The 25,960-nt window shown below is 43.3% G+C and overlaps 1 long non-coding RNA gene across 1 annotated transcript; it reads right to left on the minus strand.

The window, feature by feature from the left end:
• Positions 1–941: 941 nt before the first annotated feature.
• Positions 942–2,828, minus strand: LOC141622666 (uncharacterized). The gene is made up of 5 exons (XR_012533058.1): positions 2,740–2,828; positions 2,279–2,371; positions 1,693–1,776; positions 1,507–1,589; positions 942–1,389 (listed from the first exon to the last, which is right to left on the minus strand). It is a non-coding gene; the product is annotated as an uncharacterized LOC141622666 (long non-coding RNA).
• Between the last annotated feature and the right edge of the window lie 23,132 nt (positions 2,829–25,960).

Consider the following 25,960-nt stretch of genomic DNA (forward strand, 5'->3'; position numbering starts at 1 on the left):
CCCTCACAAATTACCCATTTGCCTTGAGTGGGAGAAGCACATGGGGGGAGCCTCCTTTGTCCCCTCTACCCATTTCCTCTCACAAACTACCCGTCGCAACCCGCGACCCGTCGCAAGCAAGACTTACACATAAGCCAAAGCCATGTATTTACATTGTGTGGACAACTTTACATACTTGTATAAATAACATTTCAATTTCAATACTTGAAAGAAATCTTATTTTATTTCTGTACCACCGTATTTACATAGAGCATTATCAACTGAAAATGAGAACTTAGAGGGTGTTTGGTTGGGGGGTATGGAATGAATTGGAATGGATATCACCGATTCAAGTGTTTGGTTGACCACTTTTGGAATGGATTTAGAAACCCAAGGGTTTCTCAATCCACCTCAATCCCTTGGAATCTCATACTCTACTCCTCCCTCAAGTTTCTAAATCCAATCCCCCTGGATACAAAACCTAAAATTAAGAAAGAAAAGCAAAAAAACAAATTGCTGTTGTTCTACTCTACGTAAGTCTTCATCTTCTACTTTCATAATAATTTTTTTATTTTTATAAAAAATTTGCTTGTGATTGTTCATTGGTATACATGATTCGTTGCAATAATACATGTGTCTATTGCTTTAAACAATATTTACGGGTTGTATGACGACTCGTATGACAATTGTCTTAAAAAATTGTGTTGCTGTATAAGTAATATTGAGATATGCACATGATTGAATTATTTTCGCAGGATTGAATAGTAGGGTTCATTGTCTATGACCAGTTATATTCCGTTGATTGAATTACAATCCATTACAAAATTGAACCAAACAAGTGTTAAAAGGTATGGGGTTCTAACTCCATTCTACCCTGGATTCTCATCCCAATCCATTCCATTCCCACACTTTGAACCAAACAGCCCCTTAGTAAACCTTCATATTACAAGTGAGAAGGTGGTACTTAGTCTCCAAGACCAACACCCAGTAATGATTTGTTTCAAGGAAGGAGAGGGTGGTATGATAATGTCATCTCATTTTTAAGAATTACCAGAAGAGAAAAACATGGAGACTACAATTTTTACCACAAGATTTATGCGATGCCAACTAATATTATAACTTGTTCTAAGAAATTTGGAAATAATTTTCAGCTAGATGACATTCTAGTACTTTGCCTATCGAATATATACATAAGGCCGTTTCATCAATCAGATGAGGATCAAAAAGAAAGCTGAAGCTGCTGACTTGCTGTCTAGTAGGAAATACACATATCAGTAAAGCATACACAGAACAGATCTATGTTGTTTTTCATGATACCGTACAAAAAAGACACAAATCAGCCTCCGCTCGTGGCAGTCCACCTAAATGCATGCAAAATTATCTATTTGGGGTGGAGGTAGAACAGGCCAACTGCAAAAGCAAAAGAAACAAAAAATCAAAAAAAAAAAAAAATCTTAAGAGGGGCTGGAAAGAAAAACCGAAAACTTGAATGAAATAATAATTAGGATTTAAAACAAAACTTCATACCTGTTACTAACCGGGGGAGTGAAGCTTTCAACGCGTAAGAGCCTATTTTCTTGTGTTCCATCAGCTACCCTTTTCACAAAGAGCTGCAAATTGACAATATTGTTAAGACATGGCTAGATATCAATGAATTCGACAAGCAGAATGTAGTATAACTTTACATCACTAACTAACCAAAATTTTACTCACCTGAACTTTTACGGTCTCTCTCTTTTCAGCAGTAATCAGATTACCTCGATTAGATTCAACTGATCTAAATAACACTCCTAAAAACTATAATAAAATACTAAAATTAACGCATGAAACAAGTGTAACACGAAAACAACTAAGGTGACAAAAAATATAAAAAATTTGTGTAAACGTATATAGCTACACACTGTCAGTTGCCAAAAACAATTTGTATTTAAATCCCATCAATCACATTGGTCCCAACATTAACCCGGTGCTACATGGGCTCCCAAAAGTAGCAAGATAAGGAAGTGCGCAACCTTCGTAAGACTGTTGCCGGATGACCCAAAATGAAAATTGACCCTAAAAATACATCAAATGCCTTCAAAATAAAAAAGAAGAGCAAAGTCAATTTGACTTATACAATCACAATCTTTGACCCTAAAATTAAACGTTGGTGTTATTGTGGAAAAAAAATTGTTTTGACTAACAAGAGTTGCAAACGGATGCAAATTGTTAAAGATCCTTAGAGAAAAAACAACCGATGCAAATTATTGAAAAATCTTAGAAAAATTATTGAATACTAAAGCGAGTATGCAAAACTCACCTGAGGTGGTGAACTAAGAGAAGTTCGATTACATGATGTTACAACATCACCAACACAGATTCCAGCCTTATATGCCGGAGAATCTTTAGTCACCTGAAATCCAGATGATTTTATCAAAAACAAAATACACACGAACTCAAAACCGTGATAGATGTATATGAACAGTTACTTATAACCGGAATAAAAAACAAAGTGTACATGTAAGTTGACTCGTTCAAATTAAAAATGACATCAATTAGAATGGATATTTTTCACCAAACGAAAAGACCAAAGCTTGCTCAACGGCTCAACTTCTATATAAAACAAATCACGACATAGAGAACAGCTATAAAAAACGAGAGATTAAGAATACATAAGTTGAACCTCTAGAAAATTACTGAAAATGGTAGAATATAAATCCAACTTGTAGCTAAAAGATTCTATCAATAGAAAAAAAAAATTATGCAAAACAATATTCAAACCTCTTTAACAACAAGACCATTGGTTGATTGAAACCTAAGATAGATAGCTTCAAACTCATCAATATCCAACTCTTCAAGACTTCTTGTTCTCAAGCACATGTTATATATTATTTCATACAATTGATTTTAAATTATATGCGACAAGTTAAAAACTTAACCAATTTCTGTCAAGTGTTTCACACATTTCATTATAATGTTACTCGGCATAAAAGGTGTATACCCTTTCTTGGAAAAGAAATTCATGCGAAGAACATTTCCTGATCTATCAACCAAGGGTCCACCGATATCCCACTGAAATTAACATGTAACTCAAATTAAACACAAAGCACAAAAAATAATAATTTCAGCTGTTAAAACTTGAAAGTAAGGGAAAGGAAACAAACGGTAAGGAAAGAATTCCTTTTAAATTTTTTTTACCGTTCTCATCCGTAAGGATATTTTTATGGGTTAATCTTTAGATTAACCTAATTTCATTTCCTTATAAAAAAAGTGTGGTTGGTAGTAGTTCGTTAGTGTAGGGTGCTTATCATTTTGTTGGAATTGTTTGTAGGTTCTATCTTTGTAATATATTTTCTCATTTTTCATCCCTACATTGATGAATACGAGTGAGTATAACTTTCTTGCAAAAAAATAAAACATTTTTTGTGATAAAACACAAATAAATCGTGACAAAATACTAATAATTCATGATAAAAGTTTGGTAAATTGTGAAAAGTATACTTTAACGATATATTATGGCAATATAGGTATTGATTAATTACTTTTTTCTTACAAGTCCCTTTTGTTATCAGGGTTCGGGCTCAGTGCGACCGCAAATACGGTTTTGCATAACACCAATAACGTAACAACATAGTTAATCATATATACATTTCAAGGGTAATAGAACTAGTTTAAAGTTATAATGATACCACCGTACCCAAAAATAAAAAGTTAAAATGGTACGAAAAATAATAAATGTGTATATGTAATATAAAATGGTGTAGTGTATCTGTATATATACAGATAAATTCCAGAGCTATGGTTTGGTCTAAATCCTGAAAATAACGAGAAATTTTCTTTCGTTAAGTTAGTTATGTACATAATATGAGTTCTAAATGAACTACTTATACTAGATTTAAATGAAAAACAATAGTAGTGGTACATATTTGTAACAAAAATAATAAAATGATGATAGAAATTTATTTACTAACCTAGGCCAAAAGAAGAATCGCCAACCACAGACGACGAAACTGTGCAGGCTAACCTTTTCAACGTCGAGTTTTAAGGATCGTCGGTGTCACACGTATAATCATACAATCCATAATATTCAGCGACTGATTAAAAAAAAAAAAACAGAACATCAAGATAACATAAGTTTTGAAAACAGTAATGTGGAAAATAAATGAAAATAGGAGTAGAATGTACGTGAATATGCAGCATCGTTCTCGGGTGTAGGTATTTCACGAGGTATCATTTTCTCAACTGCAAATAAATGTTAATGAGCATAGAAAATAACAAATAATCGGACACCAAATCAAGTAGATGGAGAAATTAAGGGTTTTGCTACATATAACTATCCGCTAATTTCATAATTGACGGTGCTTAAATGGTTAAAAAGTAGAAAAACCCGAAATAAAACAACTGACCAATATCGATTGGAACATTATAGTCCCACTGCCAACCCGAACGCATGGCGTCTCAGAGTATTCCTGAAAATCAATAACTACAAAGTGAATATTCAAAATAATTGTACATTTTTCTAAAATGCACTATACATACTCAGCTTATTGGACGGGCAAGGTTCAGTTGCACATAAAGAATTACTTCCTCCATCTCAGTCAATAATTTACATTTACTTTATTTCTCCCTTATAAAATAAAGTAAATATAAACTATTTACTGGGACAGATGAAGTTATACAAGAATAATGAACAAACTACTGAGTACTCCTTCCGTCTCCATCATTTATCTTTTATACTCACTGTGAGGGGTATTTTAATCAAAGATAACAAATAATTGAGACAAGGTGAGTACGAGTTATTAGCGGTAACAAATTCTTGTCCGAGGTACAAGTGACTGGGCCTGAATAATGAACGAGATGACCCAAAAGTAGGATGGACTAGTTCAGATGGGCTTAGCATTATAAAAGCCAATCCAGATCTTTAATCCAAATCCAAAGCTCATGTGATCCAAATTCAAAACAATTTTTCCAAAAGACCAAAAGTCTAACAAAAGCTAGAAAACTTGATATTTGGATTTGCTTGGATCGGTAAGGATTTGGTACAAGTTACTCCCACCTTTCCGGTCATTTGTTTACCTTTAATTTTGGCACAAAGACCAATAAAAAAGGAGAAGACTAATTATTGGATGACAGGTAAATCAAATTAAGTGTGTAATGTTAAATTGGTCATCAAAGGCATTCCTAAAATAGAAAGTTAAACAATTCAGTGAGAAACCTTAAAGTGGAATTGGTAAACAAATGACCGGGACCAAGGGAGTATTTGATAATGGGTTTCGGTTGCAGATATTTAAGTGTTAATCTGTTAGATGTGGGTTTCAAAAGATGGGGTTTGAATCGAATATTTTCTTCGAGTCAAGTCGGGTTTGGTTTAGTTTCGGACTCAGTTGACATCCTACTCAAAAGACAACCAATTTAGGACTTTAAGGCTGACACTAAACAACCTAGAAACCATAATACTCCGTTAATAAAATCAAAGATGCAACACAATATCATTGACAGAAATCACATGCATTAAAGTTTAGCTAATCTTACACATTTAATTGACTATTTCCATTTCTGAATCAAGTATTTGACTGAATGTAACCAGTGGCGGAGCCAGGATTTGAGCTTAGGGGGGCGAATGCCTAATTTCATAGGGTACACCCAAAAAAAATTCGAAAAATTTAATTAAAAACTTCGCAAATTTCATCCGCTTCTGCTAGCCCCCAACTCTACAACTGAATGTAACACAATTGCAAGCAACAACAACCTAACATGTTACAATTAAGTTTAATTGTGTCTAAAAGCTGCATCTATAACCTCGTTCTTTTGAACTGAAACTCTCTAAACTTAACTGAAGAGTAAAATGAACTGAATTGAACTGAAATTAAGTCCAAAAGAACCGAACCAGTGAAATTTAGCTCGAATATTAATGATCATAACAACCTAACATGTTACAATTAAGTTTAATTGTGTCTAAAAGCTGCATCTATAGCCTCGTTCTTTTGGACTGAAACTCTCTAAACTTAACTGAAAAGTAAATTGAACTGAATTGAACTGAAATTAAGTCCAAAAGAAACGAGCTAGTAAAATTTAGCTCGAATAATGATCATAACAAAAAAAGATACTCCAAATCCATTAAACATACTATGAATTTGATAATTTCATTCAATATACTTACCTTAAAACGCTTCTTTGATCTAAAATCTTATACAATGTCCTTCATGCAGCAGTTAAAATAGCAACAACAATGGCATGCATGCATCGATCTTCTAATATAAGAAATTTTCAAATTTTCTTACAATATTTTCTGGAATTACATTTGAATTTAACAAAATATGAGAATTTGAGGAAGAATAAAAGAGTGTGAATTATACACTAAAAAAGTGAAAGCATTTCAAAAATGAAGTAGAGGTAGGTGGGGCTCCTTTCTATGGGTTTTTATTCTCGAGTTGGTCTCTCTTAAGACGGGTCATTTGGTTTGAAATAGTAAGACGGGATTTTGTAACCATTTGATAGCCAAATGTGATCATTTCTGGAAAATAAGTTATATAAGCTGTAACACTGTTTGGACCATTGTGGTTATATTCGATCGTAAAATTGTCACAAAATCTCATCTTATTGTTTCGGCCAAAAATAACCATCTGAAATAAGAATTTGTGCTTATTCTATTCCCGGTCACAAATTTTCTTTATTTAGATGAAATTATTTTTTAAAAAATATAATTAAATGTGAAAAAGATGATTTTTTTTACAAGATAAATTATATTCTTTCTTATCATTTTTAAATTTGTCTTTTATTCAAATAGAGGGTAAAAGAATTAGTTTATTTGGTGTAAAGAACAATTACTTTGGTCTCATGAAGTCCTCGAAAATTACAAACATTTGTGTAAGACGCTATCGTGCACAAATATATTTTATATTATTCATAATTTTGAGCATTTGTGGGATACATTTTATATAGCGTGAGAGTTTCGTTCACCTAACAAAAACGTAAAACTGCCTCATAAAAGACCAATTAAACAACGGACAAAACATCGTGTAATTGACAACAAACTTTATATGCAAAAACATAGTCATCTATAAAAGCCATGTATTTACGTGTGGACAACTTTACTTGTATAGTAACATCGGTTTTTCTATCCTATGCCCAATGAGCATAGGTTAATTTGGATAATTCCTCCATTTTAGGAAACAAATTACAAATTATTTCAACCCAAAAATAATGGTGATTTGTAAATACCTAAACTACCCCTATTATTCTATTCATATTTTTTCCAGGCCTGTCTTCTCTTCGTCGCACATCTGACTAGTATTCATCTAACAATTCAACACCACCTTAAACAATTCCCAATTCCACATGCATACTAATTTATTGAAGAAATTTTGATTACCCATTTCCCCTTTACCTTGATAGAAATGCGAACGCCCACCGAATACACCAATCTCATATCTATCAAATTTGATTAGTCGTCAATTGAACCCTTTGCGCTTAAGTTTATGAAATGAGTACTCTGATTGAAGATCCCCGAATTTCAGATTAGGTTAATAAAATTTCGTAGGGTGTAAAATAGTTCCGACAATTAATCCTATAAAGTATTGCCAGTATAGCGACCATGGGTTCGCATATGGTCGAGATGCCCGGTGGTGGTGGTGGCGGCGGCGTGAGCAGCACAGTGGCCAAGCCATGTTAGCGGCAAAATACGAGTATGTACTTCATATAATGAGGGGTAGTGCTGGTATGAAAATATTCTTAAAATATTGAAGTAGATTTAATTTGTAATTTGTTTCCTAAAATGGAGGAGTTATCCAAATTAATCTATGCCCATTGGGCATAGGATAGAAAAACCGTAGTAACATTTCAATTTCAATACTTGAAAGAAATCTTATTTTATTTTTTCATCTCATTTTCTTTTACAAAAATAGAGTTATTATGATAACCAAATGGTAATTATTGACCCTCACATTGGAACGAAGATCATTTTACCATGAGATCGTTTTACCGTGTAAAACCGTTGTATATTAAAATTGTACAAATAAAATAGAGTTAAGCAAAAGGTGGCAATAATTCTCGGGTCAAATTGCTATGTGGCAAGGGAATGATCTCTTAGCTAAACATACACTACACGAATGTTTTTTTTTTTTTTTTTTTTTTGACAGTATAATAACATGATCAAACAAGTGAAGCATGTATACAAACACCTGGAACAACATATTTTATTGGAAATTTTTCGAAATATATCATGATAAATTAGAGTTGAAACTCATATTTAACATAACTAGTGAAATAATCTTGAAAATCTTTTCCTACTTAGTTTTTTATCATGTGCCCTTAGGACAACGCAATTATATAGAACTTTAACTCTCTTGATAAAAAGGTAACGTATACATGCAAGAATGTACTGTCACTTTTAGATGAGACGGTTTTATATAATAATTGTGTAAAACGGAACTGGATATAAATGCACCTTCATTATGGAGGAGTTGAGAATGTCTAGAAAAATAGAATTTATGTGATTTTGGGTAACAAACAACTCTTTTTCATTTTCCCAATTCATTGGATTTTCCAATTCCCTGTTTTAAATGTGGCAACCAAATGAGGCCTAAGTGCCTACCTATCTAATAGCAACCTTATCGTCTTATTTATTTCCCTAAGACCACCCACAAGGCCACGGCAACAAAAAGATCTCAATCTAAAGTTGATATTTTAACAATAATCCCCCCATAATAACAACAAGTTTTTATCATAAAATGACTCTTTGTGAAACTCATCATATTTGGGTGAGTTTCACAAAAACTTATTTTATGATAAAAACTTTTTTATTGTTGTGGGGGATCGATGGATATGAAAATATCAACTTTAGAAAAAGTGATTTTTGTAGAGCTGATCATATGACCCAGGCCCGCTAGCCCGACCCGGCCCAGTCCGATTTTTTTCCGGGCTTGGGCCTCGATTTTAGGCCCGAAAAGCCCACGGCCCGAAGCCCATGGCCCGATTCAATATAATAGGGCCGGGTTTGGGCCGCCTTTACGGCCCAAACTTTGGCCCGGCCCGGCCCGAACATATGCAAAATTTACGAATATGTACAATTTAAGAATGTTAATAAGCATTAAGTAAAATAATTAACCAATCAATTGTTGTATTGTAAATAAGCCGTAATAACTTGTTTACATGTATTAGTTTGATAAGGCTTAGTATTTTCCTTCACCAGTATTTATATGAGAAAAAATGAGCTAATGATTTTGTATCATACTAGTGCCGATAAATTATTTACCATTATCGGCGTGCTAAGTCAATGTTTTTGAGCCTAAAGAAAAACAAATTGTTCCGGGTTTAATTCCAGAGCAGATATTTGTTACCACTCGTAGCCCGTAGAATGATGTTTTTGCTTGAATCCTCCTTGCGGTCTCCTGAAACGATGAACAAACTGAGGGCTCGGCTTTGGCCGAGCGTACTCACTCCGACGCTCAAGTCAGTAAACTTAGAGAGAAGTTGGTGTAACTTGTCTAAGAGTGTATTGTAGAGAGATAAGGAAGATATTACCAGATGAATAGTGGTTATTAGGTCAATTTGTGGATCCTTTCCTCAATGAAGGTTGAGGAGTATTTATAGGCATTCACTTTTTGTCACGTAGTGACCAAGTGGTCATGTGGCTATCAGGTGGAAAGACCGTTGTACCCTCGGCCGATGGACCTGTGGCAGGCTCGCCGAGGGTCTTGGATATGAGTACGCGGATATGTGCCCCGGCTGGCTAGTGGCCAGGCCGAGACCCAAGCGACAGGCCGATGGGCTCCGTCGGCTAGGTTGTCTAAGTCGTTGACTTTGCTGTGGATACCCTTGACTTTGCTCAATATGTTGACTTGGTCAGCGGTGCAGAATATGCCCCATCAATTTGCCCCCAGCGTAGTCTATGCCGTGGCATGGGCTCCGATGTATGTTGAGCGTATATTCTGCGCAAGTATTATGCAAAATTTTTCTGCGTCGGCTTGATCATTCGTAGGCCTACCATATCCCCCCTCCACACGGATGCGTAAAGGGTATCCGATGTGGGAAAGAATGTGATGCCGGCCGAGACCAGGGCTGAGAGTGCCGGTTATTTCTGATTGCCCCCGGCCGGTGCTTCCTGGCTTGGTCGATCATGTGGCCGGCGGAGAGCAGGTGCCTAGGAATTTGTTGTGGGAGATGAACAGGCGAAGAGATGTGAATGGGCGTGTTGAATACGCTTGGTAACTGTAGCATTGATTGACATTCAACTGTTGCAACGATTGACATTCCGTGGTTGCATGTCTGACACGTGTCTGCTTGCTGATTGGTTGACGCTTCATGGGCTGTGCCCTGATTGGTCCCTCTTTGTGGGCTTTTCTTTATAAATAGGGCAGTTTATTCCGTGATTTTGGCCATTACTATTATTTCTTCAAATTTTCGAAAATTTTCTCCCAAAATCTTCATCTCTCTAAACTTTCAAGGGCTTTCTTTTCTTCCAATCTTCGGTCTTCGATCCGGCGAGTGTATTTCTTCAAGGTAATCAAACAAATTTTCTTTTATTTCGCTAGATTTGTTGTGAACATGTCTTTCGTTGATGCTGGACCTAGTAAACCCGCGTCGGGGGGCCCTAGGTCTCCTTCTCCTGAAGTTGATCCTCAAATTCTTGAGGAATGGGAGGATTCTGATTCCTATGGTGATTTTGGTGATGAAGTGGAAAGGCCTCGTCCTAATGAGGGGAGGCAGTACGTCCTGGATCACGGCGACGCTTGCAAGGTCCGTCTTGACCGTGCTTGGACTCATAAGCTCGCTAGTTGTTCAGGCGACAAATTTTTCGAGGGCCATTTTTTCTTTGGTAGGGGATACAAAATTGTTATCCCTGAGGAGGGTCAGGCCGTCTGTTGCCCTCCACCGGGCCATACTGGCGTGTATATGCGGCATTTGGAGTATGGGCTCCGGTTTCCGCTGAATGGGTATGTTATGGCCATTATTGGGGCTATGAACGTTGCCGTTGCACAACTACACCCGTTGGCTGTGAGGACCATAATTGGCTTTGTCTGGCTCTGTCTCTTCAAAGGAGAGGCCCCAACGGTGAATTTATTCCGCCGGCTTCACTGTCTCAAACCATTCTCTGGCCGCGTCGGATGGTACAGTCCTTGCAAAAAGAGTCGGGTTATGTCTCTGTCGACAAACCTCCTTCTTGCAAGGACTGGCAAGGCCAGTGGGTGTACGTTAAGGTGCCGGATGACTATCCGCTTCCATGCTCCTTCCAGCACCAAGTTAACTTGCGGTGTGAGACTCAGGCGGAGCACGATAGATGGGTTTCCCGGAAGAAGCTCAAAATGGATGCCAGCAGCGTCTATCTCAAGGAGGATGAGAGGCTGGCACTGAGGCTCTTTGAGGTGGACAAGAGTGGGGTGCCGAAAAGATGGATTCCCGACGCGAGATCATCCTCCGGGATGAGCCGCTCTGCCATGTCGGCCTCATACCGGCCCTAGCACAGGGTGAGTGGGGTCGGTGTGAGGCCCATCGCCGTTCTTAACGCTCTTGTTCCTCGAGCTTCGATTTATTTCCCCTACCTTAACTCTTGCTTTGTTTCTTTCGCAGATCACTTTGGAAAGGACTTGTCTGAGGATCTTCTCCGGAGAATGGGACTGCACAAAGATGGAACCGTTGCTAACTTACATCCCAAGGCTCTAGCCCACGACCGCAGGAAGTCGCCGAGTGATCTTTTGGAACAAAGGGTGAAAGGCTTGAGCGTGGAGGAGGCTCAAGCGAGGGTCGTTAGCGGTGTAGTGCGTCGGACGCGGAAGACGGCATCGACCCCGGTTCAACCTCCTATCCCCTCCCCTAAGAAGGTGGAGATTGTTGATATTCCTGATGAGGGGGACTCTGATGCGGAGGGATCTCCCCTCATTCGTAAGAGGAAGAAGACAGCCTCTACCGCCGGCGAGGAGGTGCCTCCTCCGGCCAAGAAGGCCAAGAAGGCCAAGCGTGGTTGCATGTCTGACACGTGTCTGCTTGCTGATTGGTTGACGCTTCATGGGCTGTGCCCTGATTGGTCCCTCTTTGTGGGCTTTTCCCTATAAATAGGGCAGTTTATTCCGTGATTTTGGCCATTACTTTCATTTCTTCAAATTTTCGAAAATTTTCTCCCAAAATCTTCATCTCTCTAAACTTTCAAGGGCTTTGTTTTCTTCCAATCTTCGGTCTTCGATCCGGCGAGTGTATTTCTTCAAGGTAATCAAACAATTTTCCTTTTATTTCGTTAGATTCGTTGTGAACATGTCTTCTGTTGATGCCGGGACTAGTGCTTCGGTGCCAGGGGGTTCTTCGCCGCGTCTCGACGAGGAGGGGATGCTAGAGGCCGTCCCGTTAAGACACTGGGGCCCTAGGTCTCCTTCTCCCGTAGCCGATTTGCCCCTCGTGGAGGAGCTGGAGGATGAGGATGATGCTGATGTTGTTAATGATGATGGTGATGGGAGGGCTCCCGTTGATGGTGGAAGGACGACTATCCTGGATCACGGTGAGGCCTGCACGACTGGCCTGGACCGTGCATTTACAAATAAATTCGCTAGCAGCTCCGGGGAGATTCTTTTCGGAGATCATTTCTTCTTCGGTGAGGGGTATAAGATTGTTATCCCTCAGGAGGGTCAGGCGGTCTGCTGTCCTCCCCCGGGTCATATCGGCGTGCACATTCGGCACCTGGAGTATGGGCTCCGGTTTCCTTTGGATGAACGTGTCATGGCCATCGTTAAAGCTATGAACGTTGCCGTGACCCAACTGCATCCGTTGGCCATCAGGACGATAGTCAGCTTTGTATGGATCTGTCTCTTCAGGGGGGAGGTCCCATCGGTCAACTTGTTTCGCCGCCTCCATAGTCTTCGGCCGTCAAAATCCGGCAAAGTGGGGTGGTACAGCGTACAAACGGAGCCGGGCTACGTCTCTGTGAACAAACTTTCTTCTTGCAAAGACTGGCAAGGGCGATGGGTGTACGTCCAAGTGCCGGAGGACTACCCATTGCCTCGGTCTTTCCAGAGCTCCGTTCACTTACGGTGTGAGACCCGGGAAGAGTATGAGAAACACGTCTCCCGGGGTAGCAAGGTTAAGATGGACGCTTCGTTTGTGCCTCTTTCTTCGGATGAAAGGAGGGCGATGGAGCTGTTTGACGCTGAGAAGGGATGGCTCCCCCCGACTCAGATTATTCTCCAAGATGAGCTGCTTTGCCGCGTCGGCCTCATACCGGCCCTCAACTGGGGTGAGTGGGGTCGGTGTGAGGCCCACCGTTGCCTGTTATGTTTTATTTTTAGAGCCTTGTTTTACTTCCTTTACGTAACCTTTGTTTGATTTCTTGCAGATCGGTTTGGGCGGGATCTGTCTGAGAAGGACTTGAAGAGGCTAGGGCTTGATAAAGACGGGAAGGTTGTTACCCGGCATCCTACGGCTGATTCGAAAGATCGCAGGCTATCCCCCAACGAAATCATGGAAAAGTAGACGAGGGGGTTAGATCGGGAGACGGCCCAGGCACGGGTTCTTGGAGGCGTGCCGAAGAGATCGAAGAAGGCGGCGTCCAAGTCGGCGGCGGTATCGACGCCAACTCCTTCTTCGACCTCGGTGGTCCAGGTTGATCATGTGGAGGTGATCAATATTACTGAGGAGGAGGTGGCCGCTGATAAGGTCCCTTCTCCGAAGAAGAGGAAAGATCCACCGCCTGCTTCCACCGTTGCCGGGGAGGAACCTGCCTCCACCAGCCCTCAAAATAAGAGGGTCCGAACTGGTACGGATCTAACTTGTGGTTCGGATTTAGCCGGTTCGTTGGACATTCCTGATGACAGGCTTTCCGATGTATCAATGCATGGTGACATGGATGCTCTGTGTAAATTTTTTGTAGATCCATCATCGGCAGCCGGCGTCCTAACTGAGCGGCAATCAGGGAAGCAGCCTGAGAAGGTCATTGAGAAGGCGAGTGATAGAAATATCACCGTTGACTCCTCAGCTCAGAAAATTCCTCCCGCCGAGCTCGTGGCGGAGGGTGAGAGGATATACAAGAAGTTGGGGATGTGGATCCGTCTAGCCGGCTCCCTCGCCATGGAACAGGAAAAGGCCGCGGCCCAATCTGGGCCGCTGACTGCAAAGCTCAAGCTTGATCTCTCTGCCGCGAGAAGGGAAACCGAGAAGGCTAAGCTGGATCTTCGCGCTGCCGAGAAACGTGCGGAGGAGGCTGAGAAGCTGCTGAAGGCCGAGAGGGCCAAAGTTGAGGAGGCTGACGGCGCTACGGCCAAGATGATGAATGAGCTGGAGAGGTATAAGGGTGCCTATGACGCCGTGGTTGCCAAAAGGGATGAGTGGCAGGGTCTGTTCCAGAAGCAGGCGGAGGCGCTCAGGGACGCACAGGCTATCCTTGCTCTTAAGGAGAAGGATATTGAAATGCTTCAAGATGATCTCCTCCCTAAAATGTGCGTTCAATTCCGGGACCAGGCCGAGGAGGCGGCCAAGGAGGCAATCAGAAAGCTCGTGGAGGCAGGCTCTGTCCCCGATGGCTTCCCGTGGGATAAATATGACCAGCTCATGGATGAGATGGCTGAAGCTGCCGAAGAAGCGGCTGCTGAGAAGGCGGAGGCGGCGAAGGCGGCTCAGATTGCGCTGGCCAAGGCGGCCTATGATGCAGAGGAGGCCAAGAAGGCCGGGAATGACGAGCCTTCTCCAAAGCTGGCCACCAAAGATGATGCTGCTACTCCCGATGGAGGGCAGCCACAGGCATAGGGAGACGGGCGGTCGTCACCAGACTCACCCGGCATCTCGGATAGCCTCAGCTGTTCGGGGGCCAACTATTGAGCCTTTCCTCCCTGCCATCTTTTGGCGCTTCAACTGATATGCTTGTAATCTTTTGCCTTTTTTCTTCGTTTGTAAAAACTCTCTTGGTAGGTTGTGTTTAGGCTTACCCCTGTGGGGACGGCCGTCGTCTGTATTCTTCTTTTGATCTAAGTTGGGCACAAAGTTTTCGTCTTGTCTTTTATTAATTGAGTGCCTTCGTTTTTTTTTTACCTTTGGTATGGCCGAGGCGATTTGAACGCATGTCTTTAACTGTAACTTTTTGACGTTTTTGACCGATGTGTCCCCGTCGCTCTCGGCCAATTGCCAAGGTAACGGGGTTATGGCTCGGCAGCAACAACAATTCTTCTAGCGTACCGGTCATCGTGTCCCCGTCGCTCTCGGCCAATTGCCAAGGTAACGGGGTTATGGCTCGGCAGCAATTCTTCCAACGTACCGGTCATTGTGTCCCCGTCGCTCTCGGCCAATTGCCAAGGTAACGGGGTTATGGCTCGGCAGCAATTCTTCTAGCGTACCGGTCATTGTGTCCCCGTCGCTCTCGGCCAATTGCCAAGGTAACGGGGTTATGGCTCGGCAGCAATTCTTCTAGCGCATCATTCATTGTGTCCCCGTCGCTCTCGGCCAATTGCCAAGGTAACGGGGTTACGGCTCGGCAGCAATTCTTCTAGCGCACGGTCATTGTGTCCCCGTCGCTCTCGGCCAATTGCCAAGGTAACGGGGTTATGGCTCGGCAGCAATTCTTCTAGCGTACCGGTCATTGTGTCCCCGTCGCTCTCGGCCAATTGCCAAGGTAACGGGGTTATGGCTCGGCAGCAATTCTTCTAGCGTACCGGTCATTGTGTCCCCGTCGCTCTCGGCCAATTGCCAAGGTAACGGGGTTATGGCTCGGCAGCAATTCTTCTCTTTGGGTGGCAACTATGGAGGGGACAAGCACTTGGATGGAGAACTTGGTTGTTTCTTTATTTAAGATCACGCGTTGGGGTGTCCACATTGGGTTTTGACACCTCCGCCGCTACACAAAGTACTTTCTCAAGTTGTCGGTGTTCCAATGGCTCATCAGAGGCACACCCTCCATGTCTGTCAGTCGGTATGTACCCGGCCTCATTTCTTCAACCACCTTGTAGGGACCCTCCCAGTTGGCCGTCAGTTTACCGTGAATGTTTCCTTTGTTGGTGGCGGCCGACTTTCTTAGGACTAGGTCTCCTACTTGTAAGTCCCTTTTGTGGACTCTTCGGTTGTAGGTTCTTCTCATACGGTTTTGGTATACTGCCAAGTTGAGGCGTGCTGTATCCCGGCTCTCTTCGACCAGATCTAGGGAGGCTTTTAGGCCTTCCTCATTTTCGACCGGGTTGAAGGTAGCCGTTCTGAACGTCGGCACCGTCGCTTCAATTGGTAGGACTGCTTCGGATCCGTAGACTAAGTGGAAAGGGGAGTACCCCGTTGCTTCTTTCTCCGTGGTTCGTAGGGACCATAGGACGCCGGGTAGTTCATCGGCCCACCTTCCTTTAAGGTCTTCTTTGTCTTCTTCAAACCGTTGAGGATTGTCTTATTGGCTGCCTCCGCCTGTCCGTTGCTTTGCGGGTGGCAGACGGAGGAGTATGCAAACTTGATGCCAAGCTCTTCTAACCAGTTCATTATCAGGTCACTCCAAAACTCTCGGCCGTGGTCAAATACCATGACTTGGGGGCAATCCGAAACGGGTTATAACGTTCTCCCAGATTACCTTTCTGACGGCCGCTGTGGTCTTCGCCGGTACTGCTACAGCTTCAACCCATTTGGTGAAGTAATCAACGGCGACGATCAAGAACTTCCTTCCACCGGAGGCCGTTGGAAATGGCCCTAACATGTCCATCCCCCATTGTGCGAAAGGGAGGGGGCTAAGCACCGGTTGCAGGTCTCGGGAAGGAGCGTGTATCACCGGGGCATGCATCTGGCAGTTTGTGCATCTCTTGGTCTTCGTTCTGGAGTCCTGAAGCATGGTGGGCCAGAAGTAGCCGGCTCGGAGAGCTTTGTGGGCTAGTGTTCTTGCCCCCATGTGGTGTCCGCATATGCCCTCGTGAATCTCTGTCAGTATTAGCTCTGCGTCGGTCGGACCGACGCATTTCAGGAGTGGTCTTATTACGGACCTTCTGTACAGTTCTCCTTCGAATACTAAGTATCTGGCGGCGATCCTTTTGAGTTTAGCCGAGAGATTGCGGTTATCCGGCAACTCACTTGTGAGTTTGTATTTCATTATCGGAGTCATCCACGTCGTCTCGGCTTCCACGTCCCCCACCATGCCGATGGTCTCAGCAATGCTTTTAGCGTTCCTGATGTCTACCAGCACGGTTCGGCTGACGTTCTTGATAGTTGAGCTGGCAAGTTTTGAGAGAGCGTCGGCTCGGTTGTTTTCGGACCTGGGGACACATTGGATCTGGAAAGATTTCAATTTGGCTATGTCAGCTTTTACCCTTTCCAGGTATCTTACCATCCCGTCATCCCGAGCCTCAAACTCTCCTCTGATTTGGTTAGTAACCAAGAGTGAGTCTGTCTTCAACACAATGTGTTCGCTCCGTGGCTCGGCCATCTCGACTCGGTTATCACCGCTTCGTATTCGGACTCGTTGTTCGAGGCCGAGAAGGTAAATTTCAAGGCGTACTCAAACTCGTCTCCGTTCGGGCTGATGATAAGGATGCCGGCTCCCGAGCTGTTCGTCGTGGAGGAGCCGTCGGTGTAAACCTCCCATAAACCTGGGTTTGGCTCTTCTTGATATGTGCATTCGGCCAGGAAATCCGCGAGTGCCTGCCCCTTTATCGAAGGCCTTGGTTTGTATTGAATGCCGAAGCCAGAGAGTTCTACCGCCCATTTGATGAGCCTGCCGGATTGTTCGAATTTCTCCAAAGCTTTTTCCAGTGGTTGGTCGGTTAGGACCGTCACGGGGTGTGCGTCGAAGTAGGGTTTTAACTTCCTTGCGGCAATGACGACGGCGAAAGCTGCTTTTTCAATTAGCGGGTAATTCCTCTCGGCCGGCAACAGTGTATGGCTGACAAAGTAGATTGGGTGTTCTTTGTTTTTCTTCTTCCCGATGATCACAAGACCGACCGTGGCCGAGGTAATCGCGCTATGTGTATAAGTATAGCGTCTCCCCCAGCATCGGCCGGACAGAGTGGGGAGAGTCTGAAGATGATCTTTTAGTTGCTTGAAAGCTGTGCTCTGTTCCTCCCCCCAGCTGAAGTCTTTATTCCCCTTCAACACTTTGAAGAATGGGGTGCTCTTGTCGGCTGACCGAGAGATGAAGCGGGCTAGAGCCGCCATTCTCCCGGTTAGCATCATAACCTCTTTTCGATTCCTTGGTTCCGGCAAATTTAGGATTGCTTGGACTTTATCTGGATTGGCATCGATGCCTCTGGCACTGACGAGTACGCCGAGGAATTTACCTGCCCGGACACCAAAGTTGCACTTCATTGGGTTGAGCTTCATCTTGTATTTCCTTAGTGAACAAAATGTTTCCGTAAATCGGCCGGTGCTCATTGTCGGACTTGCTTTTCACAATAGCGTCGTCGACGTAAGCCTCAATGTTTCGCCCTTTTTGGCTTTGGAATACTTTGTCCACCAGTCTGGTGTACGTTGCACCGGCGTTTTTCAAACCAAACGGCATCATTTTGTACATGTATGTGCCGTTCGCGGTGATGAATGCGCATTTAGGCATGTCCTCCTCATCCATGAATACCTGGTGATATCCCGAGAAGGCGTCTAGCAGGCTCAGCATGGTGTATCCTGCCGTGGCATCGATTAAGCTATCTATCCGAGGCAAAGGGTAACAATCCTTGGGGCATGCTTTATTAAGGTTGGTAAAATCTACGCACATTCTCCATGCCCCCGATGATTTCTTCACCATCACGACGTTGGCTAACCACTCAGGATAAGTACAAGGCATGATAAAGCCTGCTGCTAGTAATTTATCTACCTCGGCCTTGATGGCGTCATCTTTCTCGGCTGAGGAGTTTCTCATCCTTTGCTTGACAGGGCGTGCGGTGGGGAGTACGTTTAGCTTGTGAATGATTACTTCCCGGCTCACGCCTGGCATCTCGGCCGCTGAGTAGGCGAAGACGTCTTTGTTTTCCCTCAGCAGATCTAGGAGAGCGGCTCTGAACTTGGGTTCCAGGTCGACACCGATAGTCACAGTGCGGCCCGGGTCAATCTCTACCTCCTCGGTCTCCGCTCCCTCTATCATGCCGATGGTGGTATCCGTGTGTTTGCCATCCCGTCGTAAGGATGGGCTCTTTCCCTTTTCGGAATTCTTCGCCGCTTTGAAGGATTGCAGGTTGCACCCTCTGGCGGATACTTGGATATTCACCACCTCATCGCTCTCGTTCTTCGAGACGAGTTTATGCGCTTCCCCCCGGTCCGAGACGTACATTAATGTCAGGGCCCGGATGGACATCACCGCATCAGCCTCACTCAGGGTGTCTCGGCCTATGAGGACGTTGTAGGCGGATGAACCATCGATGACCACGAATTCCGACATAACGTTCTTAGCTGCACCTCGCTCTCCGAACATTACTGGCAGCCTGATTGACCCCAGGGGTACCATGCCGGCCCCAGAGAAGTCGTACAACGGGTGGTGTGCGGGGGTCAAGTCTTCAACCTTCGACCGAGGCTAAGAAAGCATTCTCCGTACATAATATTTGTGTAAGCGCCTGTGTCAATTAGGCACCTCTTCACCAAGTGGTTGGCTATGTCCGGTGTGGATCGTAAGTGGGTCATTTGTGAGGAGCGACGACTCCTTCGTAGTCCTTCTTCCCGATGGTCATATTGGGGATGTTGGAAGCGGGGGTTGCTAAGTTGGGCACAAAGTTGACGGCTTGGTATAGCTCGTTCAGGTGCCGTTTGTACCTACGAGTGGACTCGTTGTTCTCGTTGCCCCCGATGACGACATTAATTACTCCTCTCCGTTCCGAGACGGGTTTCTTGTTCGATCCGCCGGCATCTGTTCTTCGGCCTCCGGCAATATATTTGCCTAGGCTCCCCACCCGGATCAGTTCCTCGATGGCATTTTTCAGATGTCGGCAATCGTTTGTTAGGTGGCCGGTGGAGCCGTGATACTCGCAGTATTGGCTTGTGTCACCGTCGCCCCTCGGCCTAGGGGGCCTTTCCCACTTCTGGCCTTCGCTTTTGCTCATGGCGAAGACTTCTGCGGCGGATACGACTAGGGGGGTGTGATCATTGTACTGCTTTCGGTAGTATGGTGTCGAACTCCCACCGGCGCCCGCCGAGTTCTGCTTCCTGGTGGATTTATCGGACCGTGCCCTGTTGTCGCCGCGGCGCCTTTCATCGGGGCTGTCCTCCCGGCAGCTCTTCTTTTCTGAGGGCTCGGTCTCGCTGGGGCCTACCCAGGTCTTGTGGTAGTCTTCTACTTTGATGGCCTGGTCGGTCATCTTCCGTGCGGCGTCCATGCCCAGGCCCCCGTGCTTGATAAGCTCGTCTTTTAAATTTCCCTCTGGGAGGCCCTTCATTAGTGCGAACGCCGCCAGTTCGGGGTTGATCTCCCGAATCTGCTGTACCCTGTCCTCGAACCTCTTCACGTAGCCTCGTAGGGACTCGCCCTCCTCCTGTTTGATAGTTAGGAGGTCCGATGTTTCCACGGCCCTCCTTTTGTTACAAGAGTACTGGGCTAAGAAGGCGTCCTTTAGGTCGGCGAAACAGTATATCGAGCCGTCGGGAAGACCCTTGTACCAACTCTGAGCCAGACCCCATGCGAGTCGTTGGGAAGACCCGGCACGGACTTCATCGGGCTGCTCCCATACCGACATGTGTGACTCAAAGGCTTCAACGTGGTCGGTTGGGTCACTATCTCCTTTGTAAGTGAGCGCCGGCAACTTCAGCTTGGGTGGCACGGCGGTGTCTAGGACGTAGTCACTGAGGGGCTGTTTGACCACGTGTCGAATGACGCGCGGCGACCGACTCCTCGCATTCCTAGTCCGGCTTCTCTCCTCGTAGCGGGAAGGACTCCTTCTCCGGCTTGGGCTTCTTCTCCGACTCTCGAGTCGGGCCCATTGGTTTCCCGGGGTGTGCCTCGTCGGTGTTGCGGCGGCGATGTCCTCTCCCGAGTGCGAGAGGGACTTATGTTTACCACGAGCACCTTGGGCTCCTCCGGCGTCTTGATAAGGTCTGCCTCTCCCAGCGCTTCGTTCAAGTTTCTTGGAGTCACGCCCTGGGCCCTGGTCTCCTGGATGGCTTCCGTCGCTCGTGTCGGCGTGCCTGTGTGAGCTGGTGCACCCCCAATTAGGTCCAGGAGTGTCTTCGGTTTTGCTACGTCAACCACCTGTCCCATGATGGTGACCTGGTTGTGGCGCGATGTGTCCGGTGTTATCGGCATTCCGAATTCCGGTTGGATTACTCCGCCGGTGGAGGGTTGCAATACTCCAGAATGGTGGAATGTATCATCCTGGGGTAGCTCGGTTTCGTCGGTCACGACTATTTGTTGTTTTGACATCTTCTTAGCTTTTGGGGTGGGTTTTTCTTGTGTTTTTGTTTTTGTTGTTTGGGAATGAATGTGACTAGCTTCTAGTGCGCTTTCCCACAGACGGCGCCAATTGTTCCGGGTGTAATTCCAGAGCAGATATTTGATACCACTCGTAGCTAGTGGAAAGATGTCCTTGCTTGAATCCTCCTCGCGGTCTCCTGAAACGATTAACAAACTGAGGGCTCGGCTTTGGCCGAGCGTACTAACTCCGACGCTCAAGTCAGTAAACTTAGAGAGAAGTTGTCTGTAACTTGGCTAAGCGTGTATTGTAGAGAGATAAGGAAGATATTACCAGATGAATAGTGGTTATTAGGTCAATTTGTGGATCCTTTCCTCAATGGAGGTTGAGGAGTATTTATAGGCATTCACCTTTTGTCACGTAGTGGCCAGGTGGCCAAGTGGCTATCAGGTGAAAAGACCGTTGTACCCTCGGCCGATGGACCTGTGGCAGGCTCGCCGAGGGCCTTGGATATGAGTACGCGGATTTGTGTCCCGGCTGGCCAGTTGTCTGGCCGGGACCCAGGTGACAGGCCGACGGGCTCCATCGGCTAGACTGTTTAAGTCGTTGACTTTGCTGTGGATACCCTTGACCTTGCTCAATATGTTGACTTGGTCAGCGGTGCAGAATATGCCCCATCACGTTGTATATTAAAATTGTACAAATAAAATAGAGTTAAGCAAAAGGTGGCAATAATTCTCGGGTCAAATTGCTATGTGGCAAGGGAATGATCTCTTAGCTAAACATACACTACACGAATGTTTTTTTTTTTTTTTTTTTTTGACAGTATAATAACATGATCAAACAAGTGAAGCATGTATACAAACACCTGGAACAACATATTTTATTGGAAATTTTTCGAAATATATCATGATAAATTAGAGTTGAAACTCATATTTAACATAACTAGTGAAATAATCTTGAAAATCTTTTCCTACTTAGTTTTTTATCATGTGCCCTTAGGACAACGCAATTATATAGAACTTTAACTCTCTTGATAAAAAGGTAACGTATACATGCAAGAATGTACTGTCACTTTTAGATGAGACGGTTTTATATAATAATTGTGTAAAACGGAACTGGATATAAATGCACCTTCATTATGGAGGAGTTGAGAATGTCTAGAAAAATAGAATTTATGTGATTTTGGGTAACAAACAACTCTTTTTCATTTTCCCAATTCATTGGATTTTCCAATTCCCTGTTTTAAATGTGGCAACCAAATGAGGCCTAAGTGCCTACCTATCTAATAGCAACCTTATCGTCTTATTTATTTCCCTAAGACCACCCACAAGGCCACGGCAACAAAAAGATCTCAATCTAAAGTTGATATTTTAACAATAATCCCCCTATAATAACAACAAGTTTTTATCATAAAATGACTCTTTGTGAAACTCATCATATTTGGGTGAGTTTCACAAAAACTTATTTTATGATAAAAACTTTTTTATTGTTGTGGGGGATCGATGGATATGAAAATATCAACTTTAGAAAAAGTGATTTTTGTAGAGCTGATCATATGACCCAGGCCCGCTAGCCCGACCCGGCCCAGTCCGATTTTTTTCCGGGCTTGGGCCTCGATTTTAGGCCCGAAAAGCCCACGGCCCGAAGCCCATGGCCCGATTCAATATAATAGGGCCGGGTTTGGGCCGCCTTTACGGCCCAAACTTTGGCCCGGCCCGGCCCGAACATATGCAAAATTTACGAATATGTACAATTTAAGAATGTTAATAAGCATTAAGTAAAATAATTAACCAATCAATTGTTGTATTGTAAATAAGCCGTAATAACTTGTTTACATGTATTAGTTTGATAAGGCTTAGTATTTTCCTTCACCAGTATTTATATGAGAAAAAATGAGCTAATGATTTTGTATCATACTAGTGCCGATAAATTATTTACCATTATCGGCGTGCTAAGTCAATGTTTTTGAGCCTAAAGAAAAACAAATATCAAATCAATTACAAAATTACAACAACATACAGTGAGCACCGCACTAAAATATATCATTACACTACTAAAAATTGTGCATTTAGTTTGTATGAGTCATCTCAAGCAGTACGTTCATAAAAGCTACATTAGGTTACTACTTCTTAATTGCAATACTCGAAAAAAATAAGACAATTCTATACGGAATTTGATAACAAATACACAAAGTATTATAACTTCATATGGGGATTTCTAAACTTATTTCAAGAGAAAAAATATTTAGCCCGAATTGGCCCGAAAGCCCGCTTAAGCCCGCATGGGTCGGGTTTGGGCCGACAAAATAGGCCCGCACTTGTAGCCCGACCCGACCCGACCCGCGCACTTGGGCTTAATTTAATGCTTGGGCCCGGCCTAAACCCGACCCGACCCGGCCCATGATCACCTCTAGATTTTTGTTGTTGTAGGTGCTCACAATAAGAGAATGGTTGTCTTTTATCGTCTTATTGGTCAAAGTGATATGAAGTTTACTGATTGTTATTATATAAAGTTTTTGGAGAAAATATCATTTTATGATAAAATTATGTCGATAGGTTGAGGACCCACAAAAAACAATAAAAACTCTTTATTATTGTGGATGCTCTAACGTAAACAATTCTTACATCTCAAATTCAAAATATAGAAGTTATTTTTTTTGAAAGAATATGTTTTAGCGAGTCAACGTTGCAGTGTGATTAAAAAGCTACTTTACATAAGCTCAAATTGAAGTGTACCACACCGTTTTCGAGATTTCAATGTCCCGAAATAAAATTCTCCGGAAATCACAGAACATGTTCTCGGGTCGGACAAAGCGACTGCACAAATTTTGAGAAGCAGCAGAGGACATTTGAGGGTGTCGGTATACGATAAAACAAACTTGGCCGAAATTCGGATAATCGTGAAAAATGGATTAGTACTTGTTATTTGAGGCTGGAATCGAACAGGGTAACTCCTGAAACATCCTCGAACACGTGGAAGAAAAACGGGAACAAAAAAGAAACGTTATCCGATACAACCTCTCGAACGGCTCAAATAGAAGTGTTATACTACACGATTTTTGGGATTCTAGGATCTCGGAACAAAATTCTTCGGGAATAAAAAAAAGGTTCTTCAGGTCAGATAAAGCGGCCACGCAAATTTTGAGAAGCAACGGAGAACATTTGAGGGTACTCGTATGCGATAAAACAGCATTAGCTGAAACTCGGATAATCATGAAAAATGGATTAGTACTTGTTATTTGAAGATGGAATCGAATATGATAACTCCTGAAACGTCCTCGAAAACGTGGTAGAAAACGGGGAGAAAGAGAAAGGTTGTCTGGTACGACCTCCGGAACGGCTCAAATTGAAGTGTATACAACACAATTATCGGGATTCGAGGGTCTTGGAACAAAATTCTCCATAAATCACAAATTAAAGAAGGTTCCTCATGTAAGATAAAACGACCACACAAATTTTGAGAAGCAACATAGGACATTTGAGGGTGCCGATATGCGATAAAACAGTGTTGGCCGAAACTCGGATAATCATAAAAAATGGACTAGTACTTATTATTTGAGGATGGAATCGAACAGGGTAACTCCTTAAACGTCCAGGAACACATGGTAGTAAAACGGGGAGAAAAAGAAATTTTGTCAGGTACGACTTTCCGAACGGCTCAAATTGAAGTATATACTACACGATTTTCGGGATTCGAGGGTCTCGGAAATAAATTCTCCGGAAATCACAAAGAACGTTCCTCAAGTCACATAAAGCGGCCACGCAAATTTTGAGAAGCAACAGAGAGCATTTGAAGGTGTCGGTATGCGATAAAACAGCCTTGGCCGAAACTTGCATAATCATGAAAAATGGATTAGTACTTAATATTTGAGGCTGGAATCGAACATTGTGACTCCTGAAACGTCCTCGAACACGTGGTAGAAAAACAGTAGAAAAAAAAAGGCTTGAATGAGACACAAATCAGCATCTCATAGTAAAAATCAGCAAATTTCATTTTCTCTGCTTTTTCCGACTTAATGAGAGATATATTGTGCCTAAAAACTTTCAGGAATACGTTGAGCCTATCGACTTCTACCCACCAGAGGGCTGCAAATTAAAGCAGTAGTTCCCTTTAAGGATCAGGCCTAAGTGGCTTGAATGCTGGACTGCTCATCTTTATAATTGATAAACATGGTAATTCGATACTGGAGAGAATACCCGCCATTCTATGAGAAGACCATGAGCAGCCTGCGGACAAATTCGTGTTCTTATGACCCAAACTTGAACCATTCCAGGTTATGTTGATCAGTCTTGAATCAAGTCGAGACATCTTACCCACATTCCAATCCGAACTTCAATAAGACAGCTTAACCACTAGCATGTCCTGTTACTCCGTTACATATCCAATCACTCCTTCCTTAAAACGAATCATTACGCATTACTGCATTAGTTGAAAGTGGATAATGTGAAGGGCATTATCGGAGGGTACCAGTAAATGAGTCTTTGTACCACCGTCTCATACAACTGAAAATGTGAACTTAGTAAACCTTCATATTACAAATGAGAAGGTGGTACTTAGTCTCCAAGACCAACACCCAGTAATGATTTGTTTCAAGGAAGGAGAGGGTGGTATCCGATAATGTCGTCTCATTTTTAATAATTACCAGAAGAAAAAAACATATAGACTTACAATTTATACCACAAGATTTATGCGATGTCAACTAATATTATAACTTGTTCTAAGAAATTCGAAAATAATGTTCA

This window comes from Silene latifolia, chromosome X (genome assembly GCF_048544455.1).
Source record: "Silene latifolia isolate original U9 population chromosome X, ASM4854445v1, whole genome shotgun sequence".
Taxonomy (NCBI): Eukaryota; Viridiplantae; Streptophyta; class Magnoliopsida; order Caryophyllales; family Caryophyllaceae; genus Silene; species Silene latifolia.